Here is a 23866-nt window from a genome sequence, read left to right on the forward strand (position 1 = left end):
AAATGATGCCCCAACTTTCATTGATGAGATCAGTGTGTGTGGGTGTCGGTGGACCTACCAGCATTGAAGATGTTTCCAATTTTTGGAAATACTTATTTTTTTTAATGATATTCTCTCTTAATCTTAAAGTATAAGGAAACTATATATTCTTTTTGTCTGTGGAGAATATGTTAAAATCAGCATGTGAGTTTTGTTTTACATAAGAAACATTACTGTGGAATAATTTTATAACCTAAAAAATATGTTGATATGTTAAAATCAAAAATACTGCTTTAAAAAGATACTGATAGCAAACAAGCCTATGAATAACAATCATAATATTAAACACACAATACTATATTGTTAGAAACTTCTAAAACGTGATAAAATACGGTATGAGGCTGGTTAAAAAGTTCTGTATAGCCTACATTTGATGTATATTGTCTACTTCTGTTATAGGCATTCTTATCTATTGCTTTCTAATTAATGTTAATAGCTGGTTTTGAGGGGATCATTTAGTGGACACTTTAATATTTTTTTATAATTTTTGGGTTCAAATGGGAACTTTGATACTAATACCAAGTCAAAGGATAGGTGTCAAAATTTCGAAAAACATATAGATATGCTAAGAAATATATAAAATATTTTGTTTAGTCCCTGTTATTCTGTGTATAATAGTTAGCACAGGTGTCGTTAAAATCGACGATGTTGCAAAATATGGTATGAGGTGGGTTAAAAAAAACTCTGCATAGCCTACATTTCATGTATGCTATTGTCTATTTCGGTTATAGGCATTCCTTTCCATTGCTTTCTAATTATTATTAATAGTTGGTTTTGAGGTAATGATTTGGTGGAGACTTTAATAATCTTTTGATTCAAATGAGAACTTTGATACTAATATCTGACAGATTTTGAAAATTATAGGTATATATTAAGGGAGCTAAGGAGCCATATATATTCAGTATATGAGCAAAAATTTCTTTTTTTCAGCTCTTGTACACGCCTTGAGAAATATATTCATCCACTCTTAAATATTGGGCCACATTTTTGGCTCCCTAATTTATCTATTTATATTTCCTTTGTATGTTAATATGGAGTGTTTTGTTTTGGCCCAGTTTTACTGTACGGAATCTTGCTGAAATATCCAACTGATTTTGGGATATAATCTGCCCACATATTGCGATAAATGCGTTACTTCCTTCATGTAATAGTCATTACCCCTTTATCAATGAATGTTTGAGGAAATTCTCGTTATTTGACACTGCAGCCTTGTTCTTAAAACATTGCACAGTTCTTACACCTTATCTCACCGAAGGTTGCTAAATATAATGCTGAACTTTGTTTTTGCATTATAATTTTGTTCTGAGCTAAATATTTTCTCACCAGAAAAGAGTATTCTCTCAACACTTTTGTTACAGTGCCGGTTCAGCAATTTCTTACATCTTTGTAGCCTTTTTAATTTTTGTGCAGTTGTCAAATCTTTCTTTTGCGATAAGGGGAAAACCCTATTTAATAATAAGTTCTTCATATTACGTTCTCTTCTCATTTTATTAGCAGAGCGCAGTCGATTTCTTCTGATCTTTTCACGAATTCTTTCAGTGTACTTTTTTGTGCGAACAAAGCGTGGGTCGATCTTTACAGCTATTAGAATCCAATAATCAATTCATAGATCTCTCTATAAATGTTCTATTAAACCCGAGAGATTACGTAAAGATTCTACCTGCAGAAATTAACACTATCGGAAAGCTGTTTAACCACCCATCTTTTCGATATCATCTTTAAATTTATTCTAAATGATTTGCTCTGAGCAAAAAACGTTTGCACTTACAGAAAGTGATCACAGGAATAGTGAATTTACCAAACGTTTAAAATTAATTCCTTTCTTTTTGAGTGTTGCAGTATTTAGAAGCCACCCTGTAATGCAAATTATTGATGCCCTTTATATATATTTTTAGTATTATCCCCCACATAAGTGGTCACTGTTAGAATTACTGCATTTAGAGTTTCAAATAAGGAAAACTTATTACCAGGTGAATAAGTATAGAGAATCATCATAGCCATTAAGATAATTAAACCCAGTTTATTTGTCTGATAAAACTCGAAATGACCCAAACATTTACCTGTGCTACCATTTAAATTTTCTAAACAAAATAGTAGAGGGCCGGAATAGCCTGGTAGGTAGGGCACTGGACCCATATCCAAGAGTTCGCGGTCCCAGCTGGCCGAAGTAAATGGTGACTGATGCACATTAAATCTGTCGAGTCTCAAAGTCCTCCATGTTCCCATAACATACCTCTGGGGGTACTGATCCAGGATTTCCCTTGTCTTCCGGATTGGGTTCAAAATGACAAGGCTACGGAGTTGAACATTAGTAGTCGTAAACCCAAAAAATTGGGTCGGCTGTTCAACGACGGATAAAAAAAAGTAGTAGCTCTGTATGGTTGTAGGATTGGGTACTAAATGTGCCGGATTGCACACACTTCTGGGTGACGGCTGCGTGCCTTCCATGTCAGGGGGGCCGGGGTACTGCGGACCTCCGGATTTGTGAGGGATATTGTTTACGCAGTGGCCACGAAAAGTCGTGCGGTGACCAAGCAAATAAACTGCTTTTTATTTCACATTAATTTTTTTAAAGTTTGCGATCCATAGAAAATGTTTTATTTCATTTTTTACAAAGATTATACAGTGCGCGAAATAAAAAAGGAGCGACTTAAAAACTGTCAGGTACTAATATTCAATCTTAATGGTTCCAGAATCTAGTTTTAAACACGTTAACAAATAAGTGCGAACCGTGGTGGCTCAGGGAATAGAGCGTTTCTCTCCCAATGAGGTGACCAAGGTTCGTATCTCAGGTATGGCTGGTCGATACGAATTCCGCACCCGGCTCGCGCAGTCCACAGTGCAGATGTAAAATATCATCCGTGGTAAGCAGATCATTGATTAGAGTCCCCTTGCCGTCAAACTAACCTTGGGAAATTTTCGTGGTTTTCATCATCATGTAGCGCAAATGCGAGTTAGTTTCATCAAAAAAAGTTTTCCACAAGGATCGAATTTCTCCTAATACTTGATCGTACAGTCTTCTGGATTGGGTCAAAAATTTTCAGTCTACAGAATTGAATATTGGTAGTCTCAAAATCGGGTCGACTGTTCAATGATGGATACAAAATAAAGCTAATAAGTACGGAAAATATTTTTAAGTTACAAACTCAGGCCTAAAAAAAGCATTTTTCATTTTTAAGCCATTATGAGTTTTTGAACTATTCGCTTTTCGTGACTCTAAAAAAATATTGGGTTACCGTAAATTGTAAATTATAATCCCACTAGTTCAATCTGGTGCGTGGTTGAACATTAAGAGTCCTTAATATTAATTACTCTTTTTGCATATTTGTAATTTAGGGGAAATTTTTTTCCTCGCAATTATGAAAGTTGTTTATCGAACTATATTTTGAAGCTAAAAAAAGTTTTTACAATTATTATTCTTAAATAATGAATTTAAGAATGGTAACAAAATTTAAAATTTTAAATCATACTCATTTTTTAATCATTTATATAAATACAATTTTAAATGACAGATTTAAAGTTGTATTTATATAAGTTATAAGGAAATGAGATTAAAACTTATAAATTCTTAAGAATCAGATTAAAACTTAAAAATTCAATTTTTTTTTAAACTTCTTTACTCAAAAACTGCGCTTTCATTCTTATTTTCTAATCCCGCTTTCATTCTGGGTGACATTTAAAATTTTTAGACTATCATTAAATTAAATGGTACTGAAAATTTAATTTTTGCATTGAATTATTTTTGACTAAATGTGTTTCATAATAAGGAGCAAAAATCGTTTGATTTGCTTAACTATTGGCAGAGATAAACTGAAGTAGAAAAAATTGCAAAATAGCATTAAAGTGTAGACAATTTTGGTCATATTTAACTAGTGAGGCCATATTTTAAAGATGGCAACTACCACTATAATTTAAGGATTCAAAACCTAATCACAAAAAAGCTATGTTTATTCAGAGGAACAAAACTATCTCTCAAAACAAAACGAACCCTATACCTCCAATGTATTCGACCGATCATCAGCTACGCAGCCCCTGCATGGAGCACAACCACTGTTAGTCAAAAAAAGAAACTGGAGATCACTCAAAATAAATTCCTCAGATATATCACAGGAGCCCCCAGATCCATGAGAATGAAAGATCTAAGACGAGAGTTAAAAATCAACAAAATAGATGAGCACATAGCTGAACTATGTGCAAGTTTCTTCAGAGATGCACTCTCTTGTCATACGTGCAATTACTTCAAAAATTTTGATTTTGAGCTCATCAGGGACAACATAAAATATAGCCCGGCAACCGCCTTTTTCCTATCCGACGGAGTTTTGTCCCGTAAATTTTGTAAATAGCTGTAAATACTTGTAAATAATTTTGCGCATTTATTATGTATTTCCCCTTTTCCCTGGGGCTATGTGGCTACTGTGCACCTGTGAAGCTCGGGGTAATACCTCGAAGGGAGGCGAGGCAGTCTGCCACAAAACCTCTTCTCTCTCTCTCAAACTTGTTTGTTCAATCTCACTACTTCATTTTAATTTTCTCTCAGTAAAAGATACTGAACCCCAACTTTCACCTCTCAGTTGCGCTTCGGCGATTTATTATTTATTTCCACTCAGATGAATTATTTGGAGCCCCTAGCGGGGCTGATGCTAAGATAACCAACACATATGAGTATTCAGAGGAAGTTTTTCTGATTGATTCTACAACTTTTTACTTGCTTAGCATTATTACGTCACACTAGAGCTGCAGAATGGGCTGTTGGCGACGGTGTGGGTAACATACCTGAGGATGATCCGAAGACATGCCATCGCAACTTTGATCCTCTGCAGAAGGGGATGGCTCCCCAGCTTTGGTAGCCCGTCAACCTGAGCGTGAACTCAAGCTCTTTACGGTAAAAGAAATTCAAGGAGGACAGCGCACCATCGGTCCCTACGCAGGCTGATCAAAGTGGTCACCCACCAGCCCACTGACCGCAACCAGTGATGTGTACTGGAAAAACGTGTCTTTTCGATCATAGATACAGAATTCCTCTATTTTAGGGTGTTTCGACCTCCGTACTTTGGAATATTTAGAAGATGAACGGCTATGCATGTTTGGTTACTGTTATGTGCTCAATACAAAGAATAATTTGTAAATCTATTTAACAGATATTATAGAATGAAAGTTGCAAGCACCGAGATTCGAAACTGTTACCTCCCTAAGCTTTCACATTTTTGAGAGCAAGGCAGAATACCTCTCGGCCACTGAGGACCAAATTTTCTATTCATAAAATATTGCTTATGGGCATTACATGCATTTTGCAGGCTTATGTGCTTTTTAGGCTTTTAAACCTTTGTCAAATAGAGGAACAGATTGCGCAATACAAAGAAGACAGCACGAAGATACATCCAGGGTAACAGCTGAGTTCGAACCCACTACCTCCAAGCTTTGCACAGCGTTTGGTGGACGATTCGACTCGGCCAGGGAGGCCCCTTTTACACATTTGTTGTTGTTGTTGTTACTTTACGTCGCACTAGAGCTGCACAATGGGCTATTGACGACGGTCTGGGAAACATTCCGGAGGATGATCCGAAGACATGCCATCACAATTTTGATCCTCTGCGGAAGGGATGGCACCCCCGCTTCGGTAGCCCGACGACCTGCGCGCGAAGTCGAGCACTTTACGGTAGCACTGTTTAACGAGGACCCATACCGCACACCCTCGGTCCCTACGTAGGCTGATCCAAGTGGTCACCCACCCGCACACTGACCGTAGCCAGTGATGCTTGACTTCGGTGATCTGCTGGGAACCGTGTCTTAACGATCAGTCCACTGCGGGACCCCTTTTACACATAAAATATAGAATCGTTCCTTAAAATAATAGTTATCGGTATCTTTTAAAAGTATATAAATACCGAAGTTGACATGGATAACGAGTTTGCTCCACCTGTAAAGGCGGCTAGTGTTTTGTAGCATCTTTGCTTCAAAGCTGACTTTTTTATTTCAACACTCTTGGATTCAAAGTTACCATTTTCTTCAATTTTTATTTCTTTTCTCGATGTTGACGAAAGGTAAGTAAAACTTCAAATTTTACAATTTAACTTCGAATGTGATGTCTTCTTTTTTTAATAAGAAAATTTAAATATTGTTCTTTAAAATTCTGAAAAACAGGGAATTTTAATTTAGTTTGCTCGATATGTGATGTTCAATACTCTACTAATTAATTCAATCCTGTAGAAGTATGATTCATTTCATATATTTCATTTTCTTTTGTAACTAAAAATATACTAGTCTTCCAACTATGGGTGTTAAAATCGTAGTTTGATTATTATTTTTGTCTAGTGTTGATTACTGTTGGCTAGTGTCATCATATGCTTTATTTTATATTTATTACTTGGGAATATAATTTTATTAAAATCTGAAACTTTTCTTGGATAAATGCTTTCATGAACAATTTTTTTTAAGTATTAAAGATAAATATAAAAATGTTAAAATTTTATTAGTTCAGACGCTGATTTTTTAGCTTTATTGTACAGCTGTATTTATAACAACTGTATTTATTACAGCTTTAAAAGCACGCGCTTTTGATTTAAGCTTTGAAGATTTTTAATTTTGAAAATTGTATTTGAAAACTTGAGTGTATTATAATTTAGATTTTATAATCTAAGTTGCAAAAACTGTTCGTATCGTGCAAGTAATTATTTTGTACTTTGTAGCATTTGGAAATCTTTGTGTAAATCTAATTCATACAAAACCATGTAGTTGATATTTTTTTTTTATTGACAGCTGCATAATTATATAAAAATTTCAAAGTTAAGATGTTAAGGGAATAAAATTCTGCTGTCACTTTAAAAAATTATTGAATTATTTATTTTTTAACATAACAGAAACTTCGCTAATTTTTAAATTGTGGCAAAATGTATTGCTAAAAACTACTTAGAGTATTTTCTCATGTTTGAAACTTGAATACTGCAAGCCTTATTTTTAAGATACTGTTATAAACTATTAATTAAATTATGATTGAGAGATTTTTTAGTTTTATACTAGAGCCAAATCAACTCGAACCCCTTATGTAAAAATAAAGCCTTTGCCATACAAACTTTAAAATCTTTGTAGAACGTGAAAATTATTCACGATATGCGAGAATCTCTATCTGTTATTGCTATCTGTAAATGCTATCCGTATCAAAGATCAAAAATTGTAAAATTTCAGTTTTATTTTCCGAAAATATAAATTTTGATATTAATATTTCTCAGAAATTAAATAATCATTCCTTGTTGTAGTTTGTACAAAATATTTTCGTTGCTCAAGTTATTTTCCTTTTAAATTATAAGCTTGGTTTATAGCATTTTCTGCAATCAAAGTAATGTGCAGTTCTTAAAACTTACTTTAAGATAAAAATGAATCAAATTTTATCCAAAAATGCTTAAGCTATAGTTAAATTCGTTAGCATCAGCCTGCTAGATTGCTAGGTTTTGCAAATTTTGAATTCGAAATGCTACCTTGCAATTTTCAAAGCATGGCGAACGTTGCATTTTATTTGTAATTCTTATTTTAATGAATTTTTGAAAGAAAGTTTCCTTTTGAAAAAAAGCTATACCACGGATTATCTTTACCTCCTTAACTAGTAAAATATTTTAAAAAAATAGAAAGTAAATCTAGGTGAACTTCAGTATATGAAAACGAGCCGCGATGGCTCAGGGGATAGAGGGCTCGCCATCCAATCAGGCGAACCGGGATCGAATCCTAGTTTATACGAATTCCGCATCCGGCTTGCACCGACCACAGTGCTGACGTGAAGCATCTTCTGTGGTTGACGGCTCATGGGTTAGCCCCCTTGCCGTCAGGCTAATCATGGAAGGTTCTCGTGATCTTCTCCGTGTAACGCAGATGCGGGTTAGCTCTATCAAAAAGTCCTCCACGAAGGCAAATTTCTTCCAATACTCTATCCCTTGTCGTCTTGATTGGGTTCAAAACAATGGAGTCTAACATTAGTAGTCGTAAGCCCATCAAATTGGGTCGGCTGTTCAACGACGGTTATAAAATAAAATTAAAAAATATATGAACTTAAATTATGGTAGGAATACTAAAGATTCTGTAATAGATAACCTAAGATTCAGAAAGTTAACTTACCGTATTTTGTTTGTACTTTTAGTTTTGAAGAATATTTTCATTATTTGAAACTTAATGGTTTATTCTGGGTCTACCTGAATTCTCTTTTTTCTTAGTTAGGTGACCAGGTGTCTTTGCAGTTTTGAGAAAAAGTGTCTAATTTTAGTAGTTGTGCTCAAAAATTTTCAGCTATTTAAGAACAGAAGGTCCTAGAATCTTAATGCTTTCAAATTGTATAAAAACATCTCGTTGTTTTTCTTATAATATCAAGAATCAAATTACCATGATTTACTGAACAAGATAATTTTGCCTTTCGGTGAATACTAAGAGAAGCATGCTAAAATTAATCGACTCTAACTTCATAATCGTACGAAAATTTCAGCGGAAAAAGAAACTAATAATCATAATATTTTTAAAGTCGTAGAAAATAAGGAATAACTTATTCATCAGAACTGCTTAGTAATGATATGAAGCTAGTTTCTTAATCTGATATTTTTAAAAATATATGCGTGTCTTCGATCCTTAATATGCTTCGCTAATTTGTTTTCAAATCATCGTTTAGCGATCCGGTTACTTTGTTCTAAACTTTAAATTTTGAGTCAGCATTTGCCATGAAGCTTCGACCACGATATAGTGGTATTGTGGGGATAGTAGTTATCGACAATGTCAACCTTCATCTATGGAAAAGTAAACCAAAATAGAATAGAGTTAGCATGTCTTATATACTAGGGAATTGGAATTGTATTTTTCAGGTGGTAAACACACTACAGTACTCCCCCCATCAGAATTATATCTGTGATGAAATTCGATAAACGGACACCACTAGTGAATTCATTTGTTTTACGAGAAGCCGGAAGAGCTGAATTAAGTTCACGGTCGTGGTCGCTCCTGTATTGCCTTTAGCAGTCAAGTGTGTAAGTTATTCATTGTGTGTGATCGAGTCTGAGTAGCAACGGTGTTAGGAGATAAATAATGACTCAATCACAAGTAGTAAATAAACTGTTCAATATGTGTCTTCCATCGAAGTAGGCGTGTTCAGATCGAAGTGGGAGTTTCTGTCAAGGTACGAATGTTCACTTCACGTCCGGGTCACCAATGTAGGATGAGTTGTTATCGACAATGTCAACCTTCATCTATGGAAAGGTACCCCAAAATGGAATCGAGTTAGCATATCTTATATTCTAGGGAATTGAAATTGTATTTCTGTAGTGGTAGACGCACCACATTATCTTATGAGACCTCTTTTCTCACCATCGTGGATTTTGGATGTTTTCGATGACGGATGTTCAGCACACGCGTTAGAACTCTATGAAAAAGAGTGGGAAAGAAATGCTTAGCTTTAATAGACACGGGAAAATGGCATTTGATAATTACAAAATTCTATATCCAATTAATACAAAATTCAATCTCTTGTCTAGCCTGTCTATCAAATTACAAAATTCTCATCACTTAGCAAAATCTTGCCAAACAATCGCATGCGTTGGCAACTTTACATCGGTTTTGTCTGAGGAGTGGGTTCATTGTGCCAAGCACAAGTAAAACAAAAGAGCGTGTATAAAACAAGAAAAAATTAGAGAAATAGACTAAATATGGTACTTAGATACCATGAAGTTGATCGTCAACACGAAAAAACGCCAGTTTATGGTATGCACAGGTCACAGGCTTCAGAGAGTATATCTATCAAACGCAATATTGTGCTGATTCACGGTAACAAATACGATAATATCGTGACCATTATCGATAACATCTAAAGAACATCACGAATTGTGAGCAAAACGATAATTATTGAATAAAATATTGTGAGTGTTAAACTTAATTTTGGGAATGTCCAATGCAAAAATTTAAATTGGAGAATATTATGTTAAATGTTGAAAAGGTATTTTTAAGAGTACATAGCGATCCAAAAAAAAAATTCATAAACCTAGGTTATAGGGAACTGTGTTCTTACTGGCGACTACTCTGAAGAATCAGTCGCCAACATATTGGTCCAAAAACCAATAAATACCCTAAATAGTTACGTAATTCTTAATTTAATACTTTTAACTTTAAGCCATAAATTGCTTCGTTACTTCGATAAATAATACTCTGAGGTGGAATTTAATAAAATGTGTACTTTCAGCTAGCTGCAGAAATTTCAAGAAATGATGCAGATTCTCCACACGTATATCCTGGCTTTTGATTAATGAAGACAACTGTAGATGAAGAGAAGATTCTATGAACGTTTAGAACAGAGGAATAAAAAATCTCTTACAGTCTGTAAGTACTAAATGTAACTCTTTATTAATCATCCAAACTGTGAATCTAAAGATATTTACAAATGTTACTGAAAGTTTGTTTGGATAATTGTTTCTTTCTTCATAATGAAAATACAGTTTTTAATAGTCGGCTCATTTTATCACGTGATCAATGCATTTAAATAATTTGAGTCGTGGTGGCTCAGAGGATTCATTTGCTTCAGTGGAAACATTTGCTTCAGACTAGTTCGAATTCCAGCGGTGGATGGATGATACGAATTCTGTTTTCATCTCGCACTTGCTGAAGTAAAATATTCTCAATGGTAATCAAGGGTTAGAATCCTCTTGCTGTTCGAATTACCGAGGCAGGTTTTCCTGGTATTATTCTCCATGTAGCAAAAGTGCTGCTTAGGGAACGAGGGTGTGCGGTATTGGTCCTCGTTAAACTGTTCTACCATAAAGTGCTAGACTTCGCGCAGGTCGTCGGACTACCGAAGCGGGGGTGCCATCCCCTCTGCATAGGATCAAAATTGTGATGGCATGGCTTCGGATCATCCTCAGGGATTTTTCCCAGACAGTCGCCAATAGCCCATTGTGCAGCTCTAATTTCGACGTAAATGAACTACCACAATATGTAACACAAGTGCGAGTTAGTTCCGTTAGTTCTCCACCGCTAGTTTGTCCCAATACTTGATCTGGGATTTTCGTTTTCTTCTGAATTCGGTTCACAATTATAAGGCTTCGGAATTTAATATCGATAGTCGTAAAGCTTGGAATTCGGTTGGCTGTTCAACGTCAAAGAGAAAAGTGTAGTCCGATTTCCGTTGTCGGTATATTTTTCATTGACTGGAAAATAATTTTGTAGGATCCAATATTCTCCCGAGGATCTAGATAGTTTTTGGTCGTCACCAGCATAAAATTTAGGTATTACCCTACTGAAAAATATTTTGTATCCCGTATTTAAAAGAATTTTCCTCTTATTCTACTTGGCAATCGAGTTTTAATTCTCTTCTAAATTAAGGGATTAAAACTAGGCTTAATTCTTTCTAAAACACTTTTCAAATCACTGTAGTACTAGCAATCAGGCAAACTATTCGTTAAATGGTTATGTACTTAACAATCAGTTTTATGCACAAATTGGTACATACACATTATATATAATACATCTGACTGTTGATTTATAGATCTTAATGTAAACCTTTAACTAAAACTAAAAGGAAACCTAAAGTAAACCTTTGGGCGTGTGTAACAAACAAAAATTAAATTTTTAATGCTTATAAGTGAAATAAGTGAATAATTTAAACTTATGCAGAAAAACTAATACCAACATGATTAAATTATTCTAGGTATACAAACTATAGTAAAATCTTTCGGCAGCATATAGCTGCGCTTTTAATGTAAAATTTAACGAAATTAACTTAATTTTTACGGAAAATTGACTCCAATATAGCAAAATAAGGTGTTTTTTTTCACTCAGCAAAAACCTTTTAATGTAAACCTAAAAAGGTTTATGCGGTTTACGTGTAAGCTTTCTAACCTTAAAACGAAATTTATGACAATCTGCTCTATTCTACGCAGGGTGAAAATAATCTCAAATCTATAGATTTAAGATTTTACGAAACCTTATAATGACCTCATTATAAGGTCACAAAGTCTTGTTATGCTCAGCTTAAAATCTACCTTGTCATGAAATTTTAATGGACATCCTATCGATAGTGTGACGTCAGCTAAAACTTCGTTATGGACTATTTTATTCTAAGAGACAATACTTTTTTTAAAAAAAAAAGATTTTAAAGCATTTTTAATGTTTTTTGGAATGAAAGCTTTCAAACTGCAATGTTTTTGCTTTATTAAAGATTTTTAGTGCAAACATTTTCGCGACACTAAACAGAAAATTCCGAAACAAGGTTGCCGTAAGATTAACATGCTTTTCTGGGACTGTAAAATAAATAAATAGAACTGTAAACTACGGTATAAAATTTTACTCTATTTATCGTGCACTCAGATTGCCGGAATAGTAATTTTATCCTGAATTAAAGACGAAGTTAATCATCAGGGTTAATGAGCTGTAGTGAATAGGATTTATTAGAAATTCCGTGTGTGCCGTTTTTATATATTAAAATCAAATTTCTTAGATTAAGAAACAATTTTGAAATTCGTGATGAGATATATAATTTAAGTATAGTGATGTGGTAGAGAATTTCTTTGTTGGCGTCAATTTTAAGTTCAAAGTCATGATTTTAAATTAAGTGCAAGGTATCAAATTTTGTGGGTTTCGAAACTCGTTTAATAGGGTGCGCAAAATAATAATCCAAACTTAAGATTGTTTTATCTATTGAGTAAATTATCACGGATTTAAACGTTATTTTAGTGGTTCGAGGAGCCTGAAACCAAATAGGGCTCTTTTCAGATTTTAGTTTTCAAATCTGACACATGTACTTTATACTGTGTTTTTTTATGTATTTGGAGACTAGATCGTGTAGCCGCAGTAAATTCTGCTAAAATGTTTTATAAATTTCATGATTTATTAATAATCACTCAATACTGGTATTTTAATTCTGAATTGATATATGTATATTTTGACATTTTAATTGTGTTAATAAAAATCAAAGCTTTAGTGGAATCGTGGAAATGGCTTTTGAGAACTAAACTGTTTGATACTGTCTAGCAAATAAATAAATTCAGTTTACTTTATGGGTTTCAAACTTTTGATAACTCTTCTGTCTAAAATTTTTGAGGTGATGTTTGCCACATAAAGCAGCAGCTTTCCGCTCAAACCATAAGGGGGGAAACTTGATACATAAAAATCCAGTTTCAAAATAAAGTGAATTCCAACCTATTTCATTTCTCTAAGAAATTAAATATTCAATGATTTTATTAATAGTAGTCAGAATTCTGTATACTGTTTTCTATTCCTAAAATATAATTTTACTTTGGAACGTTTATTAAACGCTTACTAAATATTTAGTAAATGTTTATGGGGCTTACTAAAATGTTTCTATGAAAATATTCTACAATGAAAAAAGTAGTTTAGCTTCTAATTCGTTACAAAGATCGAAGTGTGTAAAGAAAATGGGTAAAGCTATCTAAGAAAGTGTATTTGATCCCTTGCACTGCGCTGAAATTCGGAACAAGTCGTGCTTAACTTAGGCACCCGAATGTTTGTGTAACTTTAACACGTTGAATGCCATGGATGAGCCACCGGTGACCGGCACTGAGTTTGTACGTAGCGCCGAGGGGGTCACCGGTGACCGGCGAAGACAAGATTATTAGAAACACATAATTCAAGTAAATTTTTTAATGCTTTTAATTTTTAAACTATCGTTACTAAAATGGTTAGAAGAAATTAATACAATATAGAACATACAAGAATAGTTTTATGTACAACAGATGCAAACTTGCTTCGGACAGAGAATAAAGGCTTTCAAGTGGTAGCTTATTATTTGTGATTTTTGGTTTAATAAATTCAATATAGATTTTAATCCACCACTATTTCTAAACAATTCGTAGGCTTATATAATTCACCACTTTTTTCAGATATGTCATGCTAAACCTTTAAAAAAAAAACTAGCAAAATCTGTAATATTTGCAAATTTAGTTAGTAGTTATTTACCGTTTGGCCAGACGGTCAAGCCATGTAAAATTAGAGTGGCATTCAACGTTTAAAATACGATATCTTGCGTCTAAATGAAAGATAGCCGCACTGGTGTTGAGTTCAAAGTATGGTGCGTTTGTAAACTTCAACTGAATTTTAAGAAAAAAATTAAAAGTTTTAATTATTATTTATTACAACAAGTTCTGTGTAATATGATTAATAGCAAAATACAAATAATTTGAAGGGAATGTACGGTGGTAATATCAGAGTTTAACTAAGTTTTCAGATTTTTGTCATAATCAACGTATCTGAAATATAAAGTATAGATAAACAATAAGATGAGAGTCCATTACAAAAGAAATAAGAGCCCATTCAGACTTTCTTGTTTAGCCCGAAATTAAGACGAAGAGAACGGCTCGTGATATTCACGTTAGATATGAAATTAAAGAACCTGACTAGTGGTATTGAAATTTGACCTAAAATTTTCTTAGTCACTCGTGAAAATAGTAAAAGGGGTTAATTTAGTTTTCCGAACTTCAATTATGAAAATTATTCTTTTATAAACTAATAGATCTAAATTCGTATTACGTTACCCCAATTTACCGAAATCATTGTTTTTAAAGTGGGCCTTTTCTTAAGATTGAAAGTAAACAATTGTTTTTAGAAGGTTGCTATGGGTGCTATGAATTTATAATAGTGGTTGTAAATTTGCGTTGTAGGAATTTTAGTTTTAAAACTCGTCTTCGTAATCGGAATTTTAAATGATGAAATATCAGCTGAAAAATTAGGTCTGTAATACACCTAGCCACCCCAAAGTCCGAAATTTTCCCGGTAATGAATATGCTTAATGTTTAAAAAAGTGAATATGTATTCCTCTTATTTGTTAAGCATAGAAAATAAACTTTTTGAACTGTCCATTTTTCTTACATTTAAGCTCCCCTGAATAAAAGTTCTGAATTTATATTTGTTGACGAAAAAACACACCATTCTTACTGATATTTATGCAAAATACCCTGAATTGGAATAAAACCACAGTTACGCCCCCCCCCCCCCACCAAATATTACTTATGTTTTAATTTCTTTAATGTCCACGCATTCGTTTTAAAAATGGAAAAATTATTTTCAGACTTGAAAATTCTAAAATAGCAGTTGTAGCGATTAGAGATCCTAACAAGCGTTCGAAAATATTCTACCTGTCCTTGCAAGATTTTTTAACGCGAAATTTTCTTTCTCCAAATCAGTATATTAAACTGTAGATCGCAACCCAAATTGAGGATACAAAAAATTTTAGAAATTTTGGTGTTTAGCAAATTTATAAAATATTTTTGCACAACGTATCTGAATTTACCGAAGTATTATATTTTTATTGTATTATGTTTTCCGATTGTTAGGTCTTAGTGTCTGACTACTACAGAAAACATGATTTTGGGCAAAATTTTCGAAATGAGTAAGTTTAGAATCCCTGTACTCCAGTGCTTTCTAAATACTAAACTTTCGTTGATACTCCAATTTACAAAGCTATATCAGTTTTCATGCAACGACGTGATAACAGTGGATTGACTAATGATTTTAAGAGTTTTATTTCGTTTCACATTTTTTCAAATTTTTCACAACCTTAAACATGATATCTCTTCTAAAATGATTATCTACAATTTTTCATGAGCGTCTATGATTTTGACACTTATGTTTTCCACCAAAGATTAAGAGAAAAATAAAATTTCATTTCTTTTGCGCGTTTTTCCACAAAGACATGGGTGTAAAGTTCTAAAATTAGCTGTTTTTACAATTTACTGTTTTACTACTTTATCTTCAAAGTATATATATATTTAATGTTTAGCAGATATGTGAAAGCAGTTCTTACCTAAAAATGGCAATTTAAAAATTTTTAGTACTTGTATAAGTTTTTACACGTCATATAACTTGTTTAAATTTTATATTAGTATTTAATTTTCACAATTAGTTTGTCACCTTAAAACAAAGTCAACGTGTTCTAAAATTGTAATACTTTACAGCAAAAGTGAAGAAACAGTTTTACTCTGCCGTGTGTAGGGTTTACGCAATGCTTAGTCTCTTAACTGTTTCGAAAATATTATTGGGTTCCCACACTAAAAAGTTGAAACTAACCGGGCTCTTATGAAAACTCATTGACATGAAAATTATCGAAATGAGATAAACAATAAGGGGGATGTCCCAAAGAAGTGCATGTGCTATTTCTATTCAATAAACTGGGAAAAAATGTATAGCGTTTAACAGTTTATTTGCTTTCAATGTCTTTTTTTTATTTCACGTATCGGCAAGTCTCCTGTGTCAGAGCCAGCAGTCTCCTGTGTCAGAGCCAGCAGTCTCCTGTGTCAGAGCCAGCAGTCTCCTGTGTCAGAGCCAGCAGTCTCCTGTGTCAGAGCCAGCAGTCTCCTGTGTCAGAGCCAGCAGTCTCCTGTGTCAGAGCCAGCAGTCTCCTGTGTCAGAGCCAGCAGTCTCCTGTGTCAGAGCCAGCAGTCTCCTGTGTCAGAGCCAGCAGTCTCCTGTGTCAGAGCCAGCAGTCTCCTGTGTCGTCCCCTGATGATGACCATTGCAACTTCATTATCCTTTCATTCAAAAAAGGTTATGTTTTTGAGATTTTTGTTTTCCAGTAATTTTACCCTTACATAAAGACTTCCTTGTTTCAGAAATATTGTCAATTTAGAACTAGTCAGTATGTTATCAATAAAAATTAGAAACATATATGTGAACATGTTATTCAAACTTATCGGAATATTTCATATCACTTCATTTTTAACTGCTCTCAACTTAATTTAATAACTGAGTATAGTAACTTTTTCCTAAAAGAACAAAGTTGCTGCAAAATGTAAACTCATGAAGAACAATGAACCTATGCGTCTATAATTCTATGAATTTTCTAAATTTTTCTGCATTTAAAGCTCCTCTAAACGCTGATTTTTTTTTAATACTCTTTATTTTAAAACTTAATTTAAAATAAAGACCTGGTTTCAATTCTTTCTCATTATTTAAATTATAATATCTTTATCTTTCATTAATCCTGAAATTATTCGTGTAAATTTTGGCAGTCAATTCAATTAAGTTTCTTGCAAAGTTCTTTTAAATGTATTACCCTAAAATTGCAAAACTAAACTAGGTTTTTAATCGTGTTTAACTATTTTTAAATTTGAAATTAACTATTTTATACACCATTTCAAACCAGATCTTGTAGTTAGCAACAACTTTCAGTTTAAATTTAATAAGTAAACTTAACAGAAACGTGAGCTAATTTTCGTTTCGATGGAACAATTTAGATTCATCGGCGTCAGTTTTCTCTACATTCAACAGAGCTATAACTATTGTGTATATTTTTGTCATAATAAGTAATTAAATATTGTATTAAATATAGTATTGGTTTTAGTTTATTAAAAAGCTTAAATGTATTGCACACAGTCAGGCCTAGAGAAGTAAACTGCCTACTAAATTTAGTTACTTTTAATACTATTTACCGGATTAGGCATTGTTCGGTCATTTATAGTTCAGAATTGTTCGAACTACAAAAACGAAAAATTCAGGATTTCAAGTTATTGTAACTGAAGAGGTGTCCCGCAGAGAACTGATCGTTAAGACACGGTTCCTAGCAGATTACCGAAATCAAGCATCATTGGCTGCGGTCAGGTGACCACTTAAATCAGTCTGCGTAGGGGCCGAGAGTGCGCGATATAGGTCCTCCTTAAACTGTTCTACCGTAAAGTGCACGATTTCGCTTGCAATTCGTTGTTACCGAAGCGGAGGATCAAAATTGTGATTTCTTCCAATCATCCTCGGGGATGTTTCCCAGACCGTCACCAATAGCCCATTGTGCAGCTCTAGTGCGACGTAAATGAACTGAAGCAATTAAGTAACCGTAAAAGTTTTTGCGGGGGTCAGAAAAGAAGCTTACACTAGAGTTCTTTATACGTTATGAGTTCTTTCATTTCTAGTTTTGTTTTGTAGTTATAATAATTTATAAACTCGGGTATTTAAGCTTTGGAGTTCTTTATTTTTGGCGAAGTTTTAGAATTTAATAAGAAAATTTAATCTTGATCCCAAGAACAGCTTCGTAACATCAATTGATTATGGCTAGTAAATGGTTCAAATAAAATATATAAATTAAAAATTTGGAATATAAAAAGATCAAAAGGGAACATTTAAATTAAGTGGTTTTACAATAATCACGGATATAATCTTAGTGATCAAGTTTGGTGAAACTTGTAACACATTCTAAATTTGTGTTTTGACTTGCTAGAGAATAAATAGTTTAATCTTATACTCTGAGCTCAATAATTTCTTTTTGTAGCGAAATTCCTGTGAACAAAAACCGCCATTCCGTACGCGGATTTCTGAAAAGCCATGGCTAAAATAGGGAATTAATGTATTTTGCAAAATAAAGTTTTAGATATATCTAGATTTATGATATAAAACTATTATGTATAATTTTATTAGATATAGATAGTTATAATTAGATATATTTTAGTTATAATCATAACCTATGTTAGAAGTATGACTTAGTAGACTTAATCAATAGTTACATATGGAACTTCATAATTGTTTAAATATCGGGGGGCAAGTTTTAAGAAGTTGATGTTTCATTAAGGAATTTCGCTACTTGAACAGTTTCTTACTAATTTCTAACCTATAATAACATTTTAACAAAACTTTCTCTTATTGACTCAGGAGTTGTAAGATTTCAATTGCATAACATAGTAGGCAGGTAGTAAGAAGTTTTAAAAAAGCTCTTAAGATTATATAGTGATTATTAAACTGCATAATTTTTACAAATAAGAAAGAATAATAAAATTTGCCTTATAGAGTGTAACAACAACTTAAAAATGGTAAATAAAAGTTTTAAATTAATTTGACTTGTGGATTTTTACGAATAGTTTTAGTTTAGGGGGTTTCAGTTTTTAAATTTGACACATATACTTCATACTTTATTTTTTTTATGTATTTTTAGACTTGATCGTGTAGCCGCAGTAAGTTCTAAAATGTTTCATAAATTTCATAATTTATTACTAGTCGTCCAGTACTGGTATTTTAATTCTGAATTGATAAATGTCCATTTTGACATTTTAATTGGGTATGACAAAATCAAGGCTTCATTGGAATCGTTCAAATAGCTTTTGAGAAATAAACTGTTTGATACTGTCTAGCATATATTCAAACTTTTGATAATTCTTCTGTCTAAAATTTTGAGGCGATGTTTGACAAATAGCAGCAGCTTTCCGCTCAAATTAAAAGATTGAAAACTTATGCGTAAGAATCCAGATTTATAATAAAGTAAATTCCAAGTTCTTTCATTCGCTAAGAAATTAATATTCAGTGATTTTTATTGGGAAGAATTCTGTAAACTGTTCAATTTCTAAAGTAAAATTTTATATTGGAACGTTTATTAAACTCTGGCTAAATATTTAGTTAATGTTAATGGGGTTTACTAAAATGTTTCTATGAAAATATTCTACAATGAAAAACTTAGTTTAGCTTCCAATTCAGGACAAAGACCGAAATGTGTAATTAAGAAAATGGGTATAGCTATCTTAGAAAGGGACTATTAACTGATTTGACCCCTTGCACTACGCTGAAATACGAAACAAGCCGTGCTGAACTTAGGCACTCGAATGTTCGCGCAAAGAGCCCAAACAGCGGAGTGTCTGAACTTTAAATACGATGTTTACTTCAAGCGATGGTGTTCTTAATTTCAAATGAATTTGAATCAAACTTTTTAAAAATTTTAACTACTTGTTATTACAACAAATTCCGTCTAATGATTTAATTAATAGCAAAACATAAATAATATTATGCTAATCTACGGCAGTAATACTCGAGTTTAAATCAGTTTTTCAGATTTTGTCATCTTTACCAGATCTAAAAATTTTAAATATATATATATATATATATAAACAATAAGAGCCCATTCAGACGTTCTTGTTTAACCAGAGATTGGCAAAGAGTGCGACACGCGTTATTCATGTTTGACTCGAAATGTCTATTACTAGTCAGACTTGTTATATTTATGTTTCATATGAAATAAAATAAAGAGCTTCTCTCGTGATATTGAAGTTTGGTCTAAAATTTTTTCCTCAAGAGTCACTCGTGAAACTAGTAAAAGGGGTTAATTTAATTTTCCAAACTTCAGTGATAAAAAATTATTCTTTTATGAACTAATAAATCCAAATACGTATTATGTTGCACCAATTTGCCGAAATCATTGTGTTGAAAGTAGACATTTTATTAAGATTGAATATAAACAATTGTTTTTAGGTTACCACAGTTGTTATGAATTTATAATAGTTTTTGTAAATTTACGTTGGGGGAATTTAGTTTCAAAACTAGTACTCGGATTCTTTAAAGGATAAAACATCACATGAAAAATTACATCAGTAATACTTCTAGCCAAAGTCCAAAACTTTATCCGGTAATGATTATGCTCAGTGTTTGAAAAAGTGAATATGTATTCCTCTTATTTTTTAAATTTGTTGAACACTGAAAAACTTTTTGAGCTGTCCTTTTTTCTTACATTTAAGCTCCCCGGAATAGAAGATCTGAATTTAAATTTTGTTCACGAAAAAGCGCACCATTTCTACTGATATTTATGGAAAATACCTTGAATGGGGAAAAAACCTTGTTAACCCCGAAACATTCTTTAGTTAGTTTAATGACCACGCATTCGTTTCAAAAGTAAAAGGAATTATTATTTTCAGACTTAAAAATTACTAAAACTTGAGGAGTTGTAACGAGAAGAGACCTGAACAGTCCTACACAATCTTCCTAATTAGAAGCGTCCTTATTTGAAAACATTATACCACTCCTGTCCCTCCAAGATTTTAATGGGAAATTTCTTTCCTGCAAATCAGTTTATTAAACTGAATCGCGACCCAAATTGAGGGAACCAAAAATTTCAGAAATTTTGGTGTTTTAACGAATTTCATAAATTTTTACGCAATGTATTTCAATATACCGAAATGTTATTTTTATTGAATTATGTTTCAGTTTTACTTTAATTTAAATTTTTTCTACTTTTGTCTCAGTGACTAGTGCAAAAACGTAATATTGGACAAAATTTTCGAAATTGCGTTATTTATAAATTTAGAATCTCTGTGCTCCTAGTTTTCTAAATACTATATTAGTTAGTATTCCAATTTAAAAAGTTATAGCAGTTTTTATGCAATGTGATAATAGTGGATAGACTAATGATTTTAAGAGTTTCGTTTATCTTAATCCAGATAATTCAAATTTTTCACCACTTAAAGCATGATATCTCATTATTTTAAACTAATTATCAGCAATATTTCACGAGTGTCTATGGTTATGACACATTTTTTGAGCTAAAGATTAAGAGAAAATAAAATTTCATTTCTTATGCACGTTTTTCATCAAACACATGCGCGTAAATTTTTAAAATTAGCTGTTTTTACTACTTTAATCCCTAACTAATTACTACATGCACTTTCTTGTAAGATAATAGGTTAACATAGTTGATAGCCTGCTAAAAAATACTCAGTTTTTTATTTCGGTAATGGAATTGTTTAGTGTTTAGCGAATATAAGAAATGTCATTTTTACCTAAAAATAGCAGTCTAAAAATTTTTGGTAGTTGTAACGGTTTTTACACGTAATATAACTTGTTGAAATTTTGTATTAATATTTTAATTTTCACAATTAGTCTGACACTTTAGAGCATAGGTTCCCAAAGTGGTCAAGGTGGACCCCCAGGAGTCCATAGGAGACCACATAGGCAGGGACCGATCAAGACAAATTCAGACCAAAGGCCCACAAAGTTTTCCGGGCTCCTAACAAAACATTTTGAAATTAAATTTCCGAAGGACATAGTCCTAACAATTTCTTTTATATTTCCTCTATTCTAAATTCTTTCCATAGGCCTAACAATAAAAAGAATCTATTAAACTGCATGATTCAAGAGAAACGTTGTAAAAAAATTTTAAAAGCAGACAATTAAAGATTATTTTTCTAAGATAAAGTTTACGCATCTAAATATTAAAGCAAAATATAACACAACAAAACTATGTTGTATGAAAATAAAATTAGTTTTGTAAACACAAACAATTGAAATCAGTGATTTTTGATAAAAGTCACTGATTAGCTGAATTATTTTAAAGATTGTACAGATTAATTATTTTAAAGAATAAACTTTTAGTTCTTGTTGACACTATGAGAGATTTTGCGAATATGCATTCTCGTTGCATTTGCGTTGAAAGCTGTTGGAGTAAGAATTACACCAATTAAAATTCAGCTGTACTTTCGAATTTGATTAGTGCAATGCTTACACGAGTTTAGTTTATCACAATATAAAGAAAATTTGAAAAATTTTTTAAAAGTAATGTGACTTTTTACTGATTTTTCTGAGGCCCCCAGAAAGTGTGGGCCCTAGGCCTATTGGGCCTAGGCGATAATCAGGCCCCGCACATAGGAGACCACATGGGGGTTCACGTAGACGGGAAAAGAAAACAGGGGTTCACAAGGTTTAAGTGGGGGTCCACGAAACATTTTCTGGTTTTCATAATAAAGAGCAAAAATTTTGGCTTGGATTTACCTATCAACGTAGGCAGGTAGTAAACTGTAGCGAAAAATTTGAGTGATAGATTGCACCAATCACTTCAATATGTGATTAACGTGGTTAATAAAATAAGAAGCAATGCTTTAAATACCCTTTTTTTGCACTATTGGGCGATAAAAATGATGATTTCCAACGACAGCTCTTACATGCTGAAGTATGCTACTTGTTAAAAGGTGCATGCTTATCGAGATTTTACTCACTTTTCGAATCAGTGATAGTGTCTGGAAACTAAAGCACCTGATTTAATAGAAAATCTGATCAAATATAAAACGGACATTGCGTACTTAACAGATTTCTTCATAAAATTCGATGACGTTAACTTGCAGTTACAAGGGGACAGCCATAATTTAATAACAAAGGGTGTAATTTCGGCTTTTCTTGGTAAATTGAAATTAATGAAGCAAAATATTAGTCAGCGCGAATTCTCTCAGTTTCCGTCACAGAATGTCTTGATGAGGATGTACAGAGACATTTAAATACTCTGCATGAGGACTTCAAAAATAGATTTGAAGATATTCTGACGAAGGAAATACCACCCTGGATCATAACCCCATTTGATGAAACGGAAGAGGCGAATGTGGTATTACAAGAGGAGCTACTTGAGCTCAGCACCAACGAAGAACTGAAGGTGAAATTTAAAAACGGCTATCAAACATTTTGGCTGCAGGCAGAAGTCCCCGAAAAATATCCTGGGCTGTGGGAAATTGCGAGAAAATTTTTGATAGCGTTTCCCTCGTCATATCTTGTCGAAAGAAGTTTTAGTGCCGTTAAAAAACTTGTTAACAAAAAAAGACTTTTGAGATTACTTCTTACAAAACTGAAGTCAAATATTGATTATTTGCTGTCAATTCATCAAGTACATAGTCTCATTAAAGGTATGACTATTTTTAATTGTTGATTTACATTTCAGAGTTCATTGTTTTTTGTCAATTGTTGATTGTTTGTAATAAATTTTTATAATTTTGTATAACCACAAGTATTTTAATAACAGCCAAGAAAATTTGCTACTTTTTTTTTTCTTAACACCCTCAATTTAGGGTGATATTTTTTAGGAGTTTTGGGAACACAGTAGAAATGTAGCAACGGGGGTCTACCGAAAATAGTAAGACTTTGAAAGCGGTACACAAGGAAAAAAAAGTTTGAGAACCTCTACCTTAGAGCAAAGTGACCTAAAAATGAAATTCATTACAGTAAAAGTGAAAAAAGTTTTACTCTCGCGTGTGTCTGATTTGCGCAATGCTTAGTCTCTGAATGTTTCGCAAATATTGTTCAGTTCCAACACAAAGAAGTTATGAAACTTACCCTGCTCTTATTAAAAAGCATGATC

General features: G+C 32.8%; 2 long non-coding RNA genes across 5 annotated transcripts in view; both read left to right on the top strand.

The window, feature by feature from the left end:
- Positions 1-23866, top strand: part of LOC147810060 (uncharacterized) — a 553747-nt gene that overhangs the window by 320970 nt on the left and 208911 nt on the right. The window lies entirely within an intron of this gene.
- On the top strand, positions 5942-16671 carry LOC147810067 (uncharacterized). Its single transcript, XR_015434094.1, has 3 exons — positions 5942-6080; positions 10241-10377; positions 16403-16671. It is a non-coding gene; the product is annotated as an uncharacterized LOC147810067 (long non-coding RNA).

This window comes from Parasteatoda tepidariorum, chromosome 5, assembly GCF_982258835.1.
Source record: "Parasteatoda tepidariorum strain Cologne lab strain chromosome 5, Ptep-v5.0, whole genome shotgun sequence".
Taxonomy (NCBI): domain Eukaryota; kingdom Metazoa; phylum Arthropoda; class Arachnida; order Araneae; family Theridiidae; genus Parasteatoda; species Parasteatoda tepidariorum.